The sequence below is a fragment of the Mandrillus leucophaeus genome, unplaced genomic scaffold (genome assembly GCF_000951045.1).
Source record: "Mandrillus leucophaeus isolate KB7577 unplaced genomic scaffold, Mleu.le_1.0 Scaffold150, whole genome shotgun sequence".
Classification (NCBI taxonomy): Eukaryota; Metazoa; Chordata; class Mammalia; order Primates; family Cercopithecidae; genus Mandrillus; species Mandrillus leucophaeus.
In genome coordinates, this window is record NW_012101477.1 from 2,129,960 (window position 1) to 2,149,102 (window position 19,143).

Consider the following 19,143-nt stretch of genomic DNA (forward strand, 5'->3'; position numbering starts at 1 on the left):
GAGATGGTGAGGATGATCTTCTCAGTGGAGAAAATTAAGGAAAGACACATGCAGGAAATAAAAGGAAAAGCTTACAATGGTTCCCAAAGCTTCATATGTTGAGTGTATAGTAATCAGTCTCTTCTCCTCATATTCCTCTAAAGGATTCCAGACTAAAGACTCATAGCATTGCTGTGTCCTTACATAACATTTGCAATACCAACAACCCCCAAGCAGCATTGTCTGCTGACTTTAGTATGGAGCTACAGATTCCCTCTCCAATCCTCCTATTTTGCTCATGCTTTGTGAAAGCAAAGCAGAGGCAGGAGTTCCCACTTCCCTTACAATAACCTGGAGTTGGCCCTGGGGGCATGGCCATGGTGTTGGAGGCATCTGTATGTGTTATGGCTGACTTCTAATAAACATTAATGTGGAGGAGGAGATTGGTTAGAGCAAAATTTGCTTCAAATTATAGCTGGCAAAGCAGAATCCAGTTATCCACGGAAAACAGCAACTTGTGAGAGGTCCAAGATTATCACACCTTCATAAATCAGGGGGAAAGAAAAACACGATTTCCCTCTCCTCCTCCTCCCTCCTCCTACTCACACTAATGGTTTCCAGCCCCAACCATGGAATGTTTTGTTTAAGGAAAAAGTTGTTTAACATAATTAGTAATTCTATTACAGTAATATATCTTTATCTAAATAAACACAACCTGCTTTCTCACCATGAGGAATTATGTGATGGAAATGGGGGAGGAGAGGATCAGGCAGAGATTTGAAGGAACTGAGTGAATCTGCCATGGTTTTTATGGGAGTCCTGGAATCAGAACTGCTGTCCCAGGGTAGTCCATAGGATAAGTAAATGGGCTGATAGAAGATGTGTTATCAGAGGCTGAGTCGTTTCAGCTGCTTTGCTTCAACCTCTGACACCATCCTCATTGCAAAGTGTCTCCTGATGTCCTTCTTTACAGACTCTTCCTCCTTCCCTATGAGAGAAACCTGAAAGAGTACAGGAGAACAGAGACTAATTCCAGTTAACAACTCATCTTCTTTAAGGAGAATAGCAAAGTGGGCACAGGGAGAAATCCAACTCCTCACACCTGCATGGATGGAATCTGTGGTGCAAAAACATCCACTTAGGATTTTGTTAATCCAAAAGTACACTCTGCCATTTGCCCCTAAATCCCACTACTGGTGACAGGTGAAAGCACGGCTTCAGGATGTAAGTCAAAGAACTTGACACAAAATTCTCAACACATCAAGCTCTGAGAGCAAAAAGTAATCAGGAACTTCTACTTCTCTCTACTTATTTCCTCCAGAGAGTTCTCACATTTTCCTCTGGGCAGTGGAAGACCATTCACGCTTTCTTCAATTAACAAATGTTGTTTTATACATAAGGGAATTTTTCTGTATTATAGATATAATACAAGTTCACCTTAGAACATTTAGAAAATACCAAAAATTGTTAGGGGATTGGAAAAAAATTCTTAGTTACAAGAAAACATATTTAATTGCTTCACCGCATTTCCTCCTAGTGTTTTTTCTATGCGAGATATTTTGGTTAGTTTGTTTTATCTAGTTGTGATCAAACCTTATAAAGTTTGTTGAATACCTGCTTTGGCAGGCCTGATGCTCATCCAAGCTGAACCAGGATCCTGGTACCCCTGAAAGGTAGATGACATCTCAGGGATTGTAGTCCCCATCACCTCCCAGCTTAAGCCAGGCAAAGGCAAGGAGTGTTGCTCTGGCTACAGCAACTTTTATAAATTTGGGATTACCTGTGTACCTTTATTTGCAGACAATTTTGGAAGATAATTAAGTCTTCCCTAGTGGACGCCTCTTCGTGATCAGAGTCATACAAATTAGAGAACTTATCCTGATATAAAATGGGTGCAGTCAGGGCTCATTCACTGTTACCTAAGTCTATACAGGCTCCACTAGTCCTAGAATTTTTTGTAGAAACACTATCTGTCAAAGCTCTTAGAACTGTAACTCAGAGTAGGTGAACAGGCAACAAGTAAGCTAAGGATTTGAGAAGAAAAAGAAAAAGAAAAAGAAAATCTAGGGGTTAAGATACAGTTGCTTCGGGGCACTTGAACAGTGTGGTCACTATGCCGTCACCTTTTCCATTGTTCAGATCTGCTTTTCTCCATGTGTCATTCTCAGGTTCTCCCATTGCAAATGACTTTTCTCATGCCTCCCTGAGACCAGAGAGATCATTCCTTTCACAACACCCATTTAGGGAAGGACTTTAACTTGTCTTGCTAGTATCAAAGGCCCACGTAAGGATTCATCTGTATGTCCTGGGGAATGAGCTTCATATGACTATGCCTATGGCAAGAAACACAGCGTCCATAGAACAGGAAGAGTCAACATGCCAGGCAGTCAAGAACAGTTTTCCAAGTCTAAGGTCAACTCTTTAAGTGCCATATCCCTTTCATTCATGCAACAACTCTGCAACATAGATATTATAATCCCCATTTTAAAGACTAAGTAATGGAGATTCAGCTGAAATCAAGCCAATATCCTGGTGGGATAAGTTTTAAGTTCCAGTTCCTATTAACAAGTATTATTCTGAGAATTGCTTGTGAATGGACCCCAAATATCCTTAGCCAAGTTGAGAATCATTTTTAATTCACATCCCAGAGCCAGCTCCCAGCCTCTTTCTGCTGTTCATCCTTGACACATGTTATCTGCTATTGACACTTTTATAGACATTTCACTTTTCTCAACTGGAGCTTTAGTTTTCTTCATGGATTGTTTTTGCTTTATGTTTAGTGTCAATATCTGCCACTAGCCTGCCTTTTCCTTAAGAGTGGGGGCCATGGTTCTCCCTGCACATAGTGTGAGGGCATACAGCAGGAGCTCAGCAAGCATGCATTGAATAAATGTGCCCAGTAGGCAGGGCTGAGGCTGCGCAACTCTCCCCACGTCTAGATTGGAGAATAATCCAATAAGTATCCAGAAAATATCAAATTCTGTGTCTCCCATGTTCCATTCCCTGCTGTGGTTCCTATGCCTCTATAAATCCTACCATTCTTTAAGGCCAACTTCAACTTTTCTCTTCTGTGGAAAGCTGTTCATAGGCATTGCAGCATAATGATGAAGAGCCCAGCCTTAATATTAAACGAGCATGGGTTGGAATCTGACTTCATCACTTATTAGTTGTGTGACCTTGGCTAAGTTACTTAACTTTCTCAATCTCAATTATGACATCCATAAAATGGGATAATGTGTGTTCCCATGATGCAAGGTGATGACATATGGAAGTATTTACAACAGTATCTTGGGTAGAGTACATGCTCATTTAAGGCAAGTTGCTGTTATGCTAACACTCAGTGAATTGCCTGAATTATTATTCTTTAGCATCATCTTGTTTTCTATTGCAGCATATGTTTATTTTATGTATCCCAGCAAACATATGGGGCCCTCCTAGGTAAATCCTTGACATGCCTTATCATCTCCTGTATTCCTAAGGGCCACATAGATTCTTGTGACATTAGAGCAGGCATTCAACAAATAGATTCATGCTGCATGAGGTTTTATTTATTATTTTCCTTTGGTTTGCTAGGGAATTTATGAAACGTATGAAAAAAAGAAACAAAAATAATTGTTTAAAATTTCCACCACTATTCAGAATGATCTAGGTTCTTCCTTCACATACTCTTCACCCAAATATATGTGAATTATATAGTTTACATATATTACATACATAGGCTCTTTCCCCAAGGATAAATGAGATTATACAGTATAAACAACCTCATGCCCTGTATTTTTCACACATTTACTGTATGTTTCCCCCATAACATCATAAACTATAATAAGCATCATTTTAAGTGATTCTATTATATGACACAACGATTTGACATATTTAAGTGGTCCCCTATGGTTGGACACCTAAGTTGTTTCCAACTTCCTGTTATTATGAATAACACTGTAATTAACAGATTTGTGCATAAAATGTTTCTGCATCCTAGATAATAATAGCTATAATAGTGAGTGTTATACTAGAATATAAATTATACCATTTTTTTTTACCCCATTTACTGTTCTTCCTTTTACATTCTTCTAATAGACCCTCTGCTTGTCTATAGCACTAACCACACTCATTATTATTTGTTTAAGCTTTTTCTTCCTTGATGGCTTGATGACAGCAGATATTCCCCATATCTGGCACAATGACTTGCTCAGTAAACATTTTCCAATGAATGAATAATAAATTAGGCAGATCAAAGTTAGAATTTGGATTGCTGCACTTTCCATCTGTGTACATTTGAACAAGTCCCATAACCTGTCTCTCATAGATGTAGAAGCTCAGAAAGCTTAAGTGATGTGTCCAGTGTCACACAGCTGGTGAGCACTGGAGCATGGACTTGCACCCACACACTCTGATTCAAAGCCCAGTTCTTCCCACCCTAATGCTACCCTCTTGACTGTCTCTGTGCACATTCAATCCTTCTCTCCTCACATCCTTAAACCACACTCACGTCTCAGTATGTGACACCTAAGCCATTCCATGAGGCATGCAATGGGCTGCCAGTTGGAAGGGATGACAGTGAGCTCTCCACAACACAGTGGAGCTCTGCAAAACTTTTAGCCAATGGCACAATTTGACTTCAAGGTCTTGAGGCTGTTGATGCTACTGCTCAAACCAGGGAAGACAGAACCAAAAGCATGTCAGGTGATTAACCAAAATATGAGCTTGATGGCAAAGCCTGTATCTGGAGTAGTCTGATTTCTGGGTGAACCTGAGACCAGTGTCAACTCTTTCCTCACCAAATAACTTGTAGTCTCATTGTCCTGTAAAATTCTGAAAGAACTCTGCCCCTTTTAGGCCAATTCAAGCCTGCATCCTCTTTCACTCACACGTATCTGAGGCATTGGAGAGGTTCAGACATGAAGGAGCACTTGGGTTAGTCTGAATTATCTGTTAAGACTTTTTTTTTTATTATACTTGAATTCATTATTATTAGCATAATCAATACAAATTTCACTCTCGGATTCTAAGCATGCAGGAAATACAGTTACTTGGTTTTTCTAAATGCAAATTCATTCTAATTCTTAACCCCAATCCAGTGAGATTGTGCGAAATTTGACCTTAAACATTATAGAGTCTTTCTCCTCTAAAGATAAATGAATTGTTTTCGCAGCACAGAATCTCCTGCAGGAGCTCTCTCACCTTTGGGTCTGTTCTGTTTCTGTTCTGATGTCTGAGGCTGGGACACCTGGCACTGAGAATACAGCCTCTGGGTGCTCTGTGAAGCCCTGTCCCACCCCTGGGTGCAATAGGGGCTGAGGCACAGTATCCTGCTACATCTGGTCCTGAAGCCCAAAACCACTGTGCTGCTCTGTCTTGGGAAATTTATTCCTTTGTTGTCTCCTTCCCACCCCAAAAAGGTACTCACCTCCTAAGCTAGATATTTTCCATTTCCCCTCCAGAGCTACGTATACCACCTACTCAGTACTTGGAGACTATCCTTTAAGTTCCACATCAACCAACTCTCTTGCCTCCTGGCCTTTGATTTGGGTTTGGTTAACGGGGTTACAAGTTCAGCCAATGGAAGGTGCCATATTGGAAGGTAGGAATAGGGTGAAGTAGGTGTTTTATTTCCTCAGATTCTCTCCTGTCTGGCCATCACAGATTGGGCTTCTCCCTCCACCAGGGGCCACAGCTCTCATCTGGTGACTGGATCTGGTTTTAGTAATCACTTCTGTACCTTGCAGACCTAGAGCTGGTAAAGGTTCCTCTCTGTTCCTAGCCATGGAGTGCTGCACCATTCTTTGTTTCTTTTAACCTTTCCCACAATTTCGTAAATTGCTCCCTCATTAAATGCATTCAGTTAGCCCATTCAGGTGTGCTGTTTTCTGTTGGGACCCTCACTAATGCTCCCTTCTGTCCTCTCCCTGGCACAGTCACATCAAAGAGTTATGGTTTGTGAAACAGAAGTCGTAAACACCAAGTGCATGTGTTTTTGACATGGAATGGGGAATGGGTTGGGAGAGGACTTCCAGGCATCGTCCCTTCTTATCCAACAACAAAGAGAATCAAAGGCATAGAGTTCTGGTTACCTCCTTCTTAGAGCTGGAGGAGGGGAGAATTCAATGAAAACAAAACACAACACATATTGACACCTCGGTTATACTTAATCATTGTAAACATGGCCAAGAAAAATCAAGGAATAAAAAACTGATACTCATAGAAGTATTCAAATTACATATTATTTGTTTTGTTTGCGTTTTGGGTTTTTGTTATTGTTGTTGTTGTTGTTGTTGTTTTCTGATGAAGTCTCACTCTGTTGCCCAGGCTAGAGTTCAGTGGCACGATCTTGGCTCACTGCAGACTCTGCCTCCCAGGTTCAAGTAATTCTTATGCCTCAGTTTCCCAAGTAAGTGGGACTACAGGTGTACACCACCATGCCTGGCTAATTTTTGTATTTTTGTAGAGATGGGGTTTCACCATGTTGGCCAGACTGGAAGGACTCAAACTCCTGACCTCAGGTGATCCACCCACCTCAGCCTCCCAAAGTGCTGGGATTATGGGCCTGAGCCACCGCGCCTGGCCTTATTCTTTGTTTCAATATTCAGCATTGACTTTTGAATAAAAGTTGTAGTTTCTTTTTCAAAATATATATAAATGTGTTTAAATTTATGAGGTATCTGTGTGATTTTGTTACATGTATAGGCTGTATAGCGATCAACTCAGGACTTTTGTGGTATCTATCACTCAAATAATATACATTGTACTATTAAGTAATTTCTCACCATCCCCTCCCTTCACATCCCCTCACCCTTCTGAGTCTCTGTTGCCTATCATTCCACCTCTATGGTCATGTGAACAGATTTTTTAATACCCAGTGAAAACTGAGAACATGCAATAATTTTCTTTCTGGGCCTGGGTTGCTTCACTTAAGATAATGACCACCAGTTCCATCCATGCTGTGGCAAAAGATATGATTTTCTTCTTTTTTACGGCTAACTAGTATTCTGTTATGTATATTTGCCACATTTTTAATCCATCTGTCTGTTGATGGTCACTTAGCTTGATTCCATATCTTTGCTATTGTGAACAGTGCTGTGATAAACATACAAGTGCAGGTATCTTTTTGCCATATTGATTTATTTTCCTTGGGTAGATACCCAGGAGTGGAATTGCTGGATCAATGGTAGTCCTCTTTTAGTTTTTTGAGAAATCTCCATATTGTTTTCCATAGAGGCTGCACTAATTTACATTCCCATCAACAGTATATAAGAGGTTCCTTTTCCACACATCCTTGCTAACATTTCTTTTTAAATCTTTTTAATAATTGCTATTCTGGAGTAGGATGATATATCATTATGGTTTCAATTTGCATTTTTCTGATGATTAGTGATGTTGAGCATTTTTTCATATGTCTGTTGACTGTTTACATGTCTTCTTTTAAAAAATGTTATTTGCCCACTTTTTAATAGAATTATTTGGGGTTTTGTTGTTACTGTCGTTGTTTGAGTTTCTTTTGTATTTTAGTGATTGGTTTCCTCTTTGACACAAATTCTCTTCATCTCAGTGTCCACTTTGCAAACCCATGCAGCAAACTGACCTTGCATTCCCTTGATCTCCTAAGTTCAACATCTTCCATTCCCCACCCCATACCAGTCATCCCCACACGGCCATGACTATATGCAACCGTCCCTCAGAACTACTTCATCTCTGAGAGCACATTTTGAAATCCCATGTTCTGGCTGTTTCTTCCTTGTACACTCTACCTTTTATCATTTTGCCTCCACTGACCCTGCACACTTTCTCATTATTGCATCATTAAACCTATATTAAAGTGCTCTCATTCTCCATCCACTTCATGAAAGTCCAGGAGACTCCTGGTCAACCATATCAAGAGCACTGTAAGTGTCTCCTTACCTTCTAGTCCTTCTACCTTCCCCTCTTAACAAAACCCGTTGACCATTCTCGGACTCAATATTTGGCCCAACAGACCTGCAGGAGAAAGTTACAATTATGCACCTACTGGATTCACTGCAATGTCCTGATGTTCCTCTCAGGCCTTCACAGATGCTAAGTCATTCCTGCATTCAGCTCCCATTGATTACTCTGTGCTATCTGGCTCTCCTGTCCTCAAGCCTACAAACTAAAAACGCCAATAGATTTTATATCCTATTCTACATCCAAACAATTGAGAACAGCTGTTCAGATCACTGTTTTAGAAGTATTGTGAGAAAAAGTACAAGAATTGATTAGTCTATATCTGTCACAGGCATGGTAAGAGAGTGTGTGTGAGAGCCACTCATTCACACCATCATGGTCCCAAACCTGCAACACTCACATTCTAAGGAGCTGCTCAGCATTCTGAGAAAACTGAAACCACATGGGGTTAGTACCTTCCATGTGTTCTCCTTCCCCATCAAAATCTATCTCCTCTTATTTCTCTCCCACATCTGAGAAAATTAACATCCCTACTGATGGCTAAGATTAACCGATGTTCTGTACTTTTGATCTCCCTGGGATGATGTACATAGACTGATGAAGGAGTGGCACCAGCAGTGACTGATGAAGGAGGCAGAAATATGATGGCCAATGTAAGCTGGTTTTCTCTAGGGCTCAGCAGAAAATGGGTACAAAGTAGATTATGTTCTGGGGCAGCACTTTTTTTTTGTCTCTGAACATTGGCATCCCTTCCTCCCAACAAAGATTGACTCTAGCAATCCCAGCTCTTAATGACAAGCAACAGAAACTGCCTCTGATTTAGACAGAAAAGAAAATTTGTTGAACGGATGGCTCAGAGAATTGCTAGCAATTTGGGATCACCTGGTCCAGAAAACAAATAGGAGGATATATTTGTTTTCTGTGGCTGCTGCAACAAATTATCACAAACTCTGTGGATCAAAAAACAGAAATATATTCTCTCATAGTTCTGGAGGCCAGAAATTCAAAATTGGGGTATGTTACAGAGCCACATTCTCTCCAAATGTTTTAGGGAAGAATTCTTCCTGGCCTCTTCCAACTTCTCATGGCTCCAGGCCTTCCTTGGCTTGTGGCTGTATCCTGCCTCCTAGCCACATTGCCTTCTCCTCTGTGTATCTCTCTCAAAACACCCTCTGCCTGTCTCTTACAAGGAAGCATGGGGTTGCATTTAGGGGCCACGTGGATAATGTAGGATAAACTCTTCCTCTCAAGATCCTTAACTTTATCAGATATTTTACCATAAAGGAAATAGTCACAATTTTTGGAGGCCCATTTTTCAGTTCATCACACAACCATACTCCATCTGTACTAAACACGAAGCCCCATGGTGCTACCACCGGTGCTCATGGGAATGGGTGTTTCTGCCACCGCCCTTGCTGTCATCACCCACTCCGAAGGAGTTTTCCCACTGTCACTGCTTCTTTGCTTCTACAGCTTATGAAGTCCTAGAGCAGTATTTCTGATTGGCTGAGCATAGATGATATATCCATAGGCCCTAATCTCAAAGAAAGAAGGGACAGTGGGTACCTGTGCCTTGCTTTGTGGCTCTGTGGTCAGAGGTAGGCACTGCCTTTCCTGAAGTCTCATATAGCAGGGAATTTCTCCAACATCAGAAGGGGTTCATGTACTAGACATGGGAAACAGCAAGCTTCCACTGGACTCTCCCAGATCTTTCTCCAGGCATGCATGACGTTCTTGAATGATTTCACAAGCTGATTTCTCCCATTCTTTTGTGCTGATGACACTTCAGAATCTCATGATTTTGCATGAGGGTAATATCTTGCCACAATCACTCTAGCCACTGTCCACTCTAAGAGTGCTGGAATCGATTAGACATTTGACTTCTCCTGAAGATCCCAAAACCACAAACACATGATACGAATGCATCTGAGAAGTCTTAGATGTCCTTACAGCCAAGCTATTCTATAAGCAAGAGGAGGACTGTCTTAGCCTGTTTGGGCTGTTAGAATAGAATACCATACGCTGGGGTGCTTATGAATTATGAACAAGAGAAATTTATTTCTTACAATTCTAGAGGCTAGGAACTCCCAGATCAAGGCACTTGCAGATTCTGTGATTTGTAAGAACATGCCTCCTGGTTCATAGATTGTCTCTTCTCACTGTGTTCTCACATGGCAGAAGAGCAAATAAGCCCTCTGGGATCTCTTTTCTAAGGGCACTAATTCCATTCAAGAAGGTTCCACCTTCATTACCTAATCACCTCCTAACACCATCACATCAGGGATTAGGTCTCCACATATGAATTTTGATGGGACACATGCATTCAGTCTATAGCAGGGATGAATGCCTCTCTCTTCCCCTCTGAATAACTGTTCCCTGAGCCCTACACCACCAGGACTGTGCCCTGGTTTCTATGGAACCGCAGCTCTTTCTGCTCTTTAACCTGAGTCCCTTCTTTCCCCATTCTCCACAATGCTCAGAAATGAATCCATGGGCCTGACCCAGGGAGTCACTCTCTGTGAAATCTCCGAACTATTCAATCACTCTTCAATATAGCTGTGTGTGCAAGCATTTTCCTCTTTCTTATTTAGACAAAAGCCCTGCTACAAAGGACATGTCTTCACTCCTGACAGTCCTGCTACACATGTAATTCTAAAACAGGGTAAAACTAAACACAGGCCAAATAAAAGTATAAGCCAAGGGCTATGAAAGCACAAAGAAAAAGCATGCCTTACAAAGCATCACAGAGGGTGCAGAATGGCAATTGCCTTTAGAATGTGGATGACTACCCATGTGTGCTCATGCCACAACACACGTGTATGCACCCTCTTATCTCAGGCTCAGATGCCAACACATATCCCACATCGGGAAGACTAGGCTCCAGGTTCCACCTGACCCTTCACTCCATTTCTCACCAGACATCAAAGGAGTTATATTTTTAAGTTGGACAACAGTGTTGCCTAACTCTTTAAAAGCTTCCCATGCCACTTGTTATTATGAGTTGGACTGTGAGTCCCCCCTAACTTCCCCAGCAAAAAAGAGATATGTTCAAGTTCAATTCCCAGTACCTGTGACTGTGACATCACCTTATTCGGAAACAAGGTCTTTGCAGATTTAATCAAGTTGAAATGAAGTAATTAGGGTAGTCCTTAGTGCAATATGACTGATGTCCTTAGAAGATGGAAGTTTGGACACAGACACAGACACCACACTGGGAGGGCAGCATGTAGAGACAGAGATTGGAGATAAGCTAAAATAAGCCAAGAAACACATCAGGACACCAGACACTGTAAAATGAAAAGGAAGGATCCTCCTTAGAAACTTGGGAAAGAGGATGGCCCTATCCTGATTTCAGGATTCTGGCCTCCAGAGCTGTGAGATTATAAATTTCTGTTGTTTTAAGTATGCGATTTGTGGTACTTTGTTACAACAGCCCTAAGAAACTAACACACTTGGAAAAACAATGGAAACCCCTTACATGGCCACAAAGCCACGCATGATCTGGCACTGACATTCTACCTTTATCTCCTAACACTTTCCCAAAAAAAAAAAAAAAAAAATTCTCCCCATGTTCCCAGAGCATTGGCTTTCCTAGAATGCACCGAAGTCCCTCCCACCTCGACTTCTTAGAATCACTGTCTCCTCTGCCCCATGCTTCTCCCACGTCTTACCTATCTGCCCCCTCCTCATCTTTCGCGTCTCTGTGTAAACAGCTGTCACTCTGACAGGCAGCCCCTGACTACTTACTTGGATCCCCCCAGCCCCAGATTGTGTTATAATCACACAGGGCTCCACTGATTTATTTCATAACTCTTACCATCATCTCTATTTTTTCATTTATTTGTTTGTTTTGAGATGGAGTCTCACTCTGTCATCCAGGCTGGAGTGCAGTGGCGCGATCTCGGCTCACTGTAACTTCTGCCTCCCAGGTTCAAGCAATTCTCTGCCTCAGCATCCCAAGTAGCTGGGATTACAGGCACCCGCCACCATGCCCTGCTAATTTTTTTGTATTTTTAGTAAAGACAGGGTTTCACCATCATGGCCAGGCTGGTCTTGAACTTCTAACCTTGTGATCCACCTGCCTTGGCCTCCCAAAGTGCTGGGTGTTTGTTTTCTTAATAGCTTACCTCCTCATTGAAATGTCAGCCCCAAGACAGCAGGGGCTTTCTCAGATACATCTTTTCCCCCTAACTTCCATTTTTGCCTTGCACAAAGCCAGGCACATATATAGCCTTTTCTGAATGAATATCTGTCAAATGAACAAATCATGTGTCAATTAGGGGGAATTGGAAAGTGTGTGAGCACAGCCACGGAGGCTACAGGAGTTCTGTGTGTTGTCAGAGTGCTGAGTAGCACAGTATGGGAGGAGAGAAGAGTTGGCAGCCTGTTGGGAGACACACAGTGGATGCCACTTGCTGGCAAGAGGTCTGATTAACAGTGTCTTGGAATGCCCACCAAGGCACTTGGACTTAATTTCATATTAAAATGTGGATCACCAAAGATTTTTGAGCAGCAGTAACCCAAGATGAACTATGTTTTAAGGAGATTTCTCAGGTAGGAGTATGGGCAAGGGATTAGACAGGTGGACAAGTGGACCAAGGAAACCAGTGAGACAGCTATTAAATATTCCAGGTAAGAGGTGAAGACAGTATGACCCAGAGCAGGAGCAATGGGGATGGAAAAGAGCCAGAGATGCAGAGGTTGAACTGGTAGAATTTAGCAAATGATTGCATGTGGGAGTGTAAGCTATGGGAGAGTGGGAAGACAGCTTCAATTTTTCCAGCTGGAGTGACCGCACATGTGGAAAAGGGCCTCCATAGCTGGGGGAGGGAGTTTTTAAGCAAACGTGCTATCCATTCCCCCAAAGTGAATAAGTAAATGTTTTTATTGGTTTCTAGTAAGTTAAATGGTTCAAGCTTAACTAGCAAGGTCAGTTGCCTTTTTTAAACTTTTCTGCTCAAAATGCAAGAAATAAGAGTAGATTCTTTTACATGTCCTCCTGCTCTCAAGGAGGGCTTGGCTGTCTGGACCACAAGAAAAATCATCAGACTTTGGCCAGCCAAGCAGGGCCAGCAAGGCCCACCTCAACTCTTGAGCCAAAAACCACTCCAGTGAGGACTGCTTGGAGGCCTCTCTCCTCCCACTGAGCCAGGATGAATTTTTAACTCATTATTGATCAGGCAATTTTAAAATCAATTTTAATTAAATGAAAGATTTCTATCAGGATTGCTTCTTTCTGGACAGTAAATTGGACCTTGTAATAATACTTACATTGGAACATCTCTCATACAAGTAACAGAGCCCATCATAAATAAGTAAAGACTCTTCTCTTTATTATGCATTTGGGGGAAATCAAGGTTAGAGGTTTTGCCTGAGGCCCTGCAGTAGTGGGAACAGCAAGTGAGAACTTGAATTATGGGGATGCCAACATCAAATCCCACTAATATCACTCTCAGCCTCCAAAAACCCTCCCTTTACATGAAAAAAAAGAGAAAATAGATTCTTGTCAGATACCAGGAAAGGGAAAATTGGGAGTGTTTAACTGACGAAGATGAAGCAAGTTCACTGCATGGTGCGTAGAGGAGATAGTTTATTATCCAAAGGCATTTTCCTAGTTAGAAACGGTCACGCTTGGTTGACCTGTAGAAATATTGCCCCAACAGGGAGAGCTCTTGCTTAAATTACTCCTTTACATGAATCACTGAAGCAATCTTTGTTGCTTATCTGATGACAATTGCCTGGGTCTCAATACAGGGGAGGCTGGGTCATATAAGCCCTTGCTTGGAATCTTCAGTCAGGTTCTGTCTTCTCCCAAACTGCTTCAGCTGGACTGTTTTGCATTGTCCATCTGTGAACTCAGCCCTTTACAATTCCTAAATCAGCACTAACTATGCCTCAACCAACCATACATGAGGTACAGACTTCATCTTGTGCCCATAGGTTCAAGACTCCATGACAAAGGGATGAGATGTGATTGGCAAGTGTACCTCAGACCCTCTTCACATCCCCATGTTCATGTTTGCCCTCCCAAATACATCAATGTCCTTCATGGCTAAAGCTCTTCTGTAAGAGTTAAAGAAAGAGGAAAAAAACACGAAACATGGCTGGCAGTTAAAGGCGGGTTTACTTTGGACAAAACCTGAGAGGTGCTCCTGGCCAATTTCAGTCAGGAGCCCTTTCTCTTACAGAGTAAGAGTATATATTGGTTTTAGGGTGAGGGGGCTTATCAGAAACTTGGAATGTTTATGTGTGTGGAGAAGTTTATGGTGGTATTGGAATCTCTCTGGGAGGGAGGGAGGTTATCTTGGGACTAGCATCTTCCCAGCTGGAGGGGACTTATCTAGGGGCTAGGATGTCTCTGGTAGGGGAGGAGTTTGGAATGTTTTTGGTTGGAGATGTTATTTGTGGTTTATGGTCACACTGACTTTAGTCATTGGGCAAGTGGATTTAGGCACTTTTTTATTAAGGTGAAATTTAGAATGAAGGGCTTGTCCAAGATGGCAATGCTCCTGCTCTGTCAATCCAGACCCTATAGCAATAAAAAGGAGGAGGGACAGCGTGTTCTTTTTGGCTACTTCCTGCTGATGAGGGGACAGAGAGTTTTCTGGTCTTGGGTTGATGGTAGGTAGGGGCAATGCCGTCTGTAGATGTTTTTGGGTAGATGTCTATGAAATGGCCATAATTCTGTCAGTTGAAAATCTTGAAAAAGGTTAATTAAGCAGGAAAGAATATTAGTTCCAGGCATATTATTAGGAGAGGGCCCAGGAATGGGATGACCCATGCTATTATTTTGTTTTCAAACCAAGAATGTATTTGGTTGTTTTGATATTTCCTTAGCTTCTTAGCCCTTTCTTTAAGTTTTTCAGCAGTGTCTCTTATGAGGCCCAATTGGTTGAGGTGGAAACATTTTTTACGTAATGAGAGGCAGAGGTGCATGTTTGGAAAGGCCCAATAACACATGTTATTTTCTGTTAGTAACTGTTATTCCTGCTATGAGGATAATAATTAAGCAAAATGCTAGAGTAATTGAGGTTTTTTGTCTGATATTTCACCCTGAGGGTGCTACAGTATATAGCCATACTGCAAATTAACAGTAGAGTGAGTAAGGCAATTCCCACAAGGGTGGCATAATAATTTCCATTAAAAAGTATTAATATTTGGCTTAAAAGGAGAGGTAGGGGTGAGACTAAGATGAGTAGTTCTCACTCAGTTACTTATTTTTTATGATTTTCAGCTTAAGATTTCCTATTTCTTTACATTGATATTTAGGACGTTTTTGGGGGCCATCAGGGGTTACTTCCTTGGCTTTCCAAGCTTTGACCTGGTGTTATGTATTCAGGAGTTGATTCCTGTAACAGATGCCATTTTAATTACTCTGGGTTCCATGGACTCACTAGACATGGAGACAAAGGATTCCAGGGACCCTCAGTTATTAGTTGTCAGCACCAGCAGTGAAGACACTTCCTCCTGTGATGATTGGGGGCACTTAGAGGCAGCGCCTGCTGAAACATCTAGTTTTCAGTTCATAGGGCTTTAAGAAAGCACAGCTTATTTTGGAAACGTAGCCAGAAAAAAACAGAATTTAATTTAAGCAGTAGAAAATAACAAAAATTGAAAAACACTAGAATTTAACAACAGGTGTGCTATAGTTTTTGAAACATACTTTTCTCTCTCTAGTTTCCCATTTGTATTAAAAGACAAATCATGGTAGGACAAGTTTGCTTTCTTATACTTGGCTAAATTATTTGCATACAGTGCAGCAAGAATAATTATTTGTTACATAGGCCTTTTAAATTGGCTTTGATGGAACTTTGTTCCGTAGAAGGAATCTGAGATAAGACCTTTTAAAGCCACGCCCAGTCATGGATTTGTACCATCAAATACCTATGAGTTGGTGAATTTCTCTCCTCTAGAGGTCCCAAGATAACTTGGGGTTCCCAGCCTCCTAGAAGGTGACATTCTTTACTTACCACAGATCAGAAACCCTGTACAGGGTCTATGTACACAAAATATGGAGCCAGTTTTTCAAAGACATTTTTGCTTTATAAGTCAAGTTTGATTCCTTAAAGAAAAGTACACCATTCCAGTTAAAGCCTTGTAAAATAACCAGTTTTTCCATTTGTGTCCTGTTACAAAAGAAAACAGATTCTTATTGCGTTTGTGCAAATAACTATATTGCCATAACTTAAGAATTCTCACAGATAGTTTCCAAATTTTGGAGAAAATCAGGAAGAGAGAAACAAGTATGCTCCAAATTTTGTTTATGGGAGTATACTAAATTGTTAAAACCTGTTTATAGCTCAAAAGAAAAGTTTATTTGACTTTGAAAAGCAAAACAAAGGATTAGCAATGTTTTAAGCAAAACATTAAAAAGATTACTCTAGTCTCCTATTCGTTCATTTTATGCAATTAATTTCTGTCCTGCTTGATATTAATGAACATTTTAGCTCTTCAAGGGCCCTGAATGTTTTTCCTCTATTTTGATGTTACAATCTCCAAAGTTATCAGAAACCTGCATTCAAGAGCACCTGTTAGAGCTGTATAGCTTATTATAAAACCGCCTTCTAAAGAGGACCAAAACAAGACGACAATTGTTTATGGATAACAAAAAGTTTTAGGGTAGCCATAGTTAAAGACACAATTGACAAGGATATCTACTACTTCTGTGGCACACAATAATTTTAACATAACAATGATAATTATTACTGATAACGTACACTAAGATTTATCAGAATTATAGGGGTCTACCATAACTTTGGAACACATACCAATAACATATTTATATAACTACAGCCAAAAGAAAGCCAAGTACCATTTTCTATTCAACAATGCTTCCTGTACGATTTTATACCAGATAAGCCAATTTTCACCTTTATCTTAGTGTGCTATTAATGTGAAACTCAATTTTAATAAAATCTGGTAGTTGATCATAAGGTAAGATTTTTATAGACTCTTTTTAACCCTTTATAATGTTTGTTAAAGAACAGGTTAATGCTTTAAGATAACACATTGTGCTTTTATTTCAATGCTCAATTTACAGAAAAACTGGATGATACCCCTTCAACTTTAGCCAACGTGTTTACACACAGAATTTCCTTTACAATTAACCTTTTAAAACTTTCTTAAACCTTCAAAACAATTCTTTAAGCTTTTAATCTAGGTGAAAATCCACATTCTCATGCCTCCTTATAATCTTTTTAATCAAAAGTATGTTTTACTTTTCTTACACACCTTGCACATAAACTATCTCTTCAATAGTTTTAAGTACACGTTATTCCGTTAACTTTTAGCAGCCTTTACCTTTGTTGAAAACCTTGGTAAGTTTGGGATTTTAATTATGTGCTAGGTATAGAGCCTAGGACCTAGACAGAAGTTCAGATAAGGTCTGGCTTATTCCAACAGTTCACTCCATGTATACTAGGTTTTACCTCGCTGCAAAGCAGGCAAGTTGTACAGCCAAGAGTTATAGTGACATTTTATAAAGCATCCAGGAAGCCTAATTACTTTTAAATTATACAATATTTCTTGCATAAATTCCCTTTTATCATATTTTTCACAACTTTCACAGACAATCTTTGACATGCCTCAACTTTCTGGCTTGCAGTAAATATCCCTTTCTTTAAACAACCAGCTAATTTACTTTAAGACAATAATTTACCATATAAGATTCTTTATAATATAAATTATCTTTTCTTTAATATTAAAGATAACATTTTCTCCTTTATAGCTCAGGATATGATTCTCCATCTTGTATCCCAGCTGCTTCTTGAGACTTCATTTTAGCTAAGGTTAGTAAGATGTAACTTAAATACAGTAATAGCTACCTTTTTTAATGTATGTAATTTGACAGACACATAGTCATGTAACCAGTACTGCCATAATGAAGATATAGAACAGCTCCATTACCCACCAAGATTCCCTCATGCCTTTTATAGACAGCCCTACTCCCTACCCCTGGAAACCACTAATCTGTTTTTGTCCCCTAACTGTGTCTTGACCAGGCTGTCCTATAAATGGAATCATACAGTGCATCGCCTGTCAACATGGTTGTGTTTTCCTTCAACCAGCTTGGGTGCTGGTGCAGAGAAAGTAGACCATTAGACTTAACCAGGGTTGGATTTTTACCAGGCAACTATGATGGAGGACGACAGCAGCAATGTAAGTGTACATGTGGGCAACAGGACATTCCTGTGAAGTACGAAGCACTCCCAGGGCTATACACAGTGCCTATCCTGACTGCAGGTCCTTTTCAGCATGCGGGCTGCCCTTACAAAGTCTCAGCTCACAAGACCACTCTATGTCCCATTTCTGGAACGGGAGTCTAGTATCTCTAGTCTCAGTCTTGCCTAACCCTATTTCCACCTTCAGTCCATACTGCTGACTTTCCAAAAAAAACCTATGCAACTCCCACTGGGATCTTCCAACGGAGTAGATGTCAGTTTGGTGTGAGGTGTCGGTGGAAGTTTTATCCAACACTGATCACGAATTTTAGTCAACACAATATTGAGAATTCTATTTTTCTCCTCTTGGACACCCTTGCTGTGCTATCCCAGTAAAATGTCTCATTAAGTAAAGAGTTCAACATAAAGAATCATAATGCCTGGACTTACATCATGGCACTAATGTTTACTAGCTAGTGACATTGAGTAGCTACCTAAATTCAGAGCCCCTCATCCTCCTATGCAAAAATGAGGGTAATTATAGAACCTACCTTGAGGGTTGCTGTCAGAACAGAATAAGTCAGTGCATTCAAGGTCTTAGCCCTGTGCCCACCAGATAAATGTTATCATTACTATATTATCACATGATTTCTCACTCTCTGCATCATCCTGACCACATACAGTACTAAAAAGTTTATATCCCCAGGCAAGAGGTATTTAAAGACAATTAACCAGATTAAAATCTCACACAGAGATTTCAAAACTATTTATTTGTCTCTTAAACAAACAAACAAATCTAAGAGGACTTCACTCTCTAAAAAGAAGAAAATCACCCCATGGAGAGAGCCATACTAATAGGCTCATTGCAGTGATGCCTTATAGTTTCTTTGAATCCAATGTTTACCTGAGGTGGGTCTGCACAGCTCTGCACATGTGGCAACCACATCAGCCTCTGTAATGGTAGACAAGGCTTGGTCTGGAGTGGTTTCTTCTCTAGGCACAATCCCAGCCTGCACTCAATCATGGCTACTGGGACTCCTGTTGTCCATTAGAGAGAGGAATCTCCTTTTGACCGTAAAATTGAAGG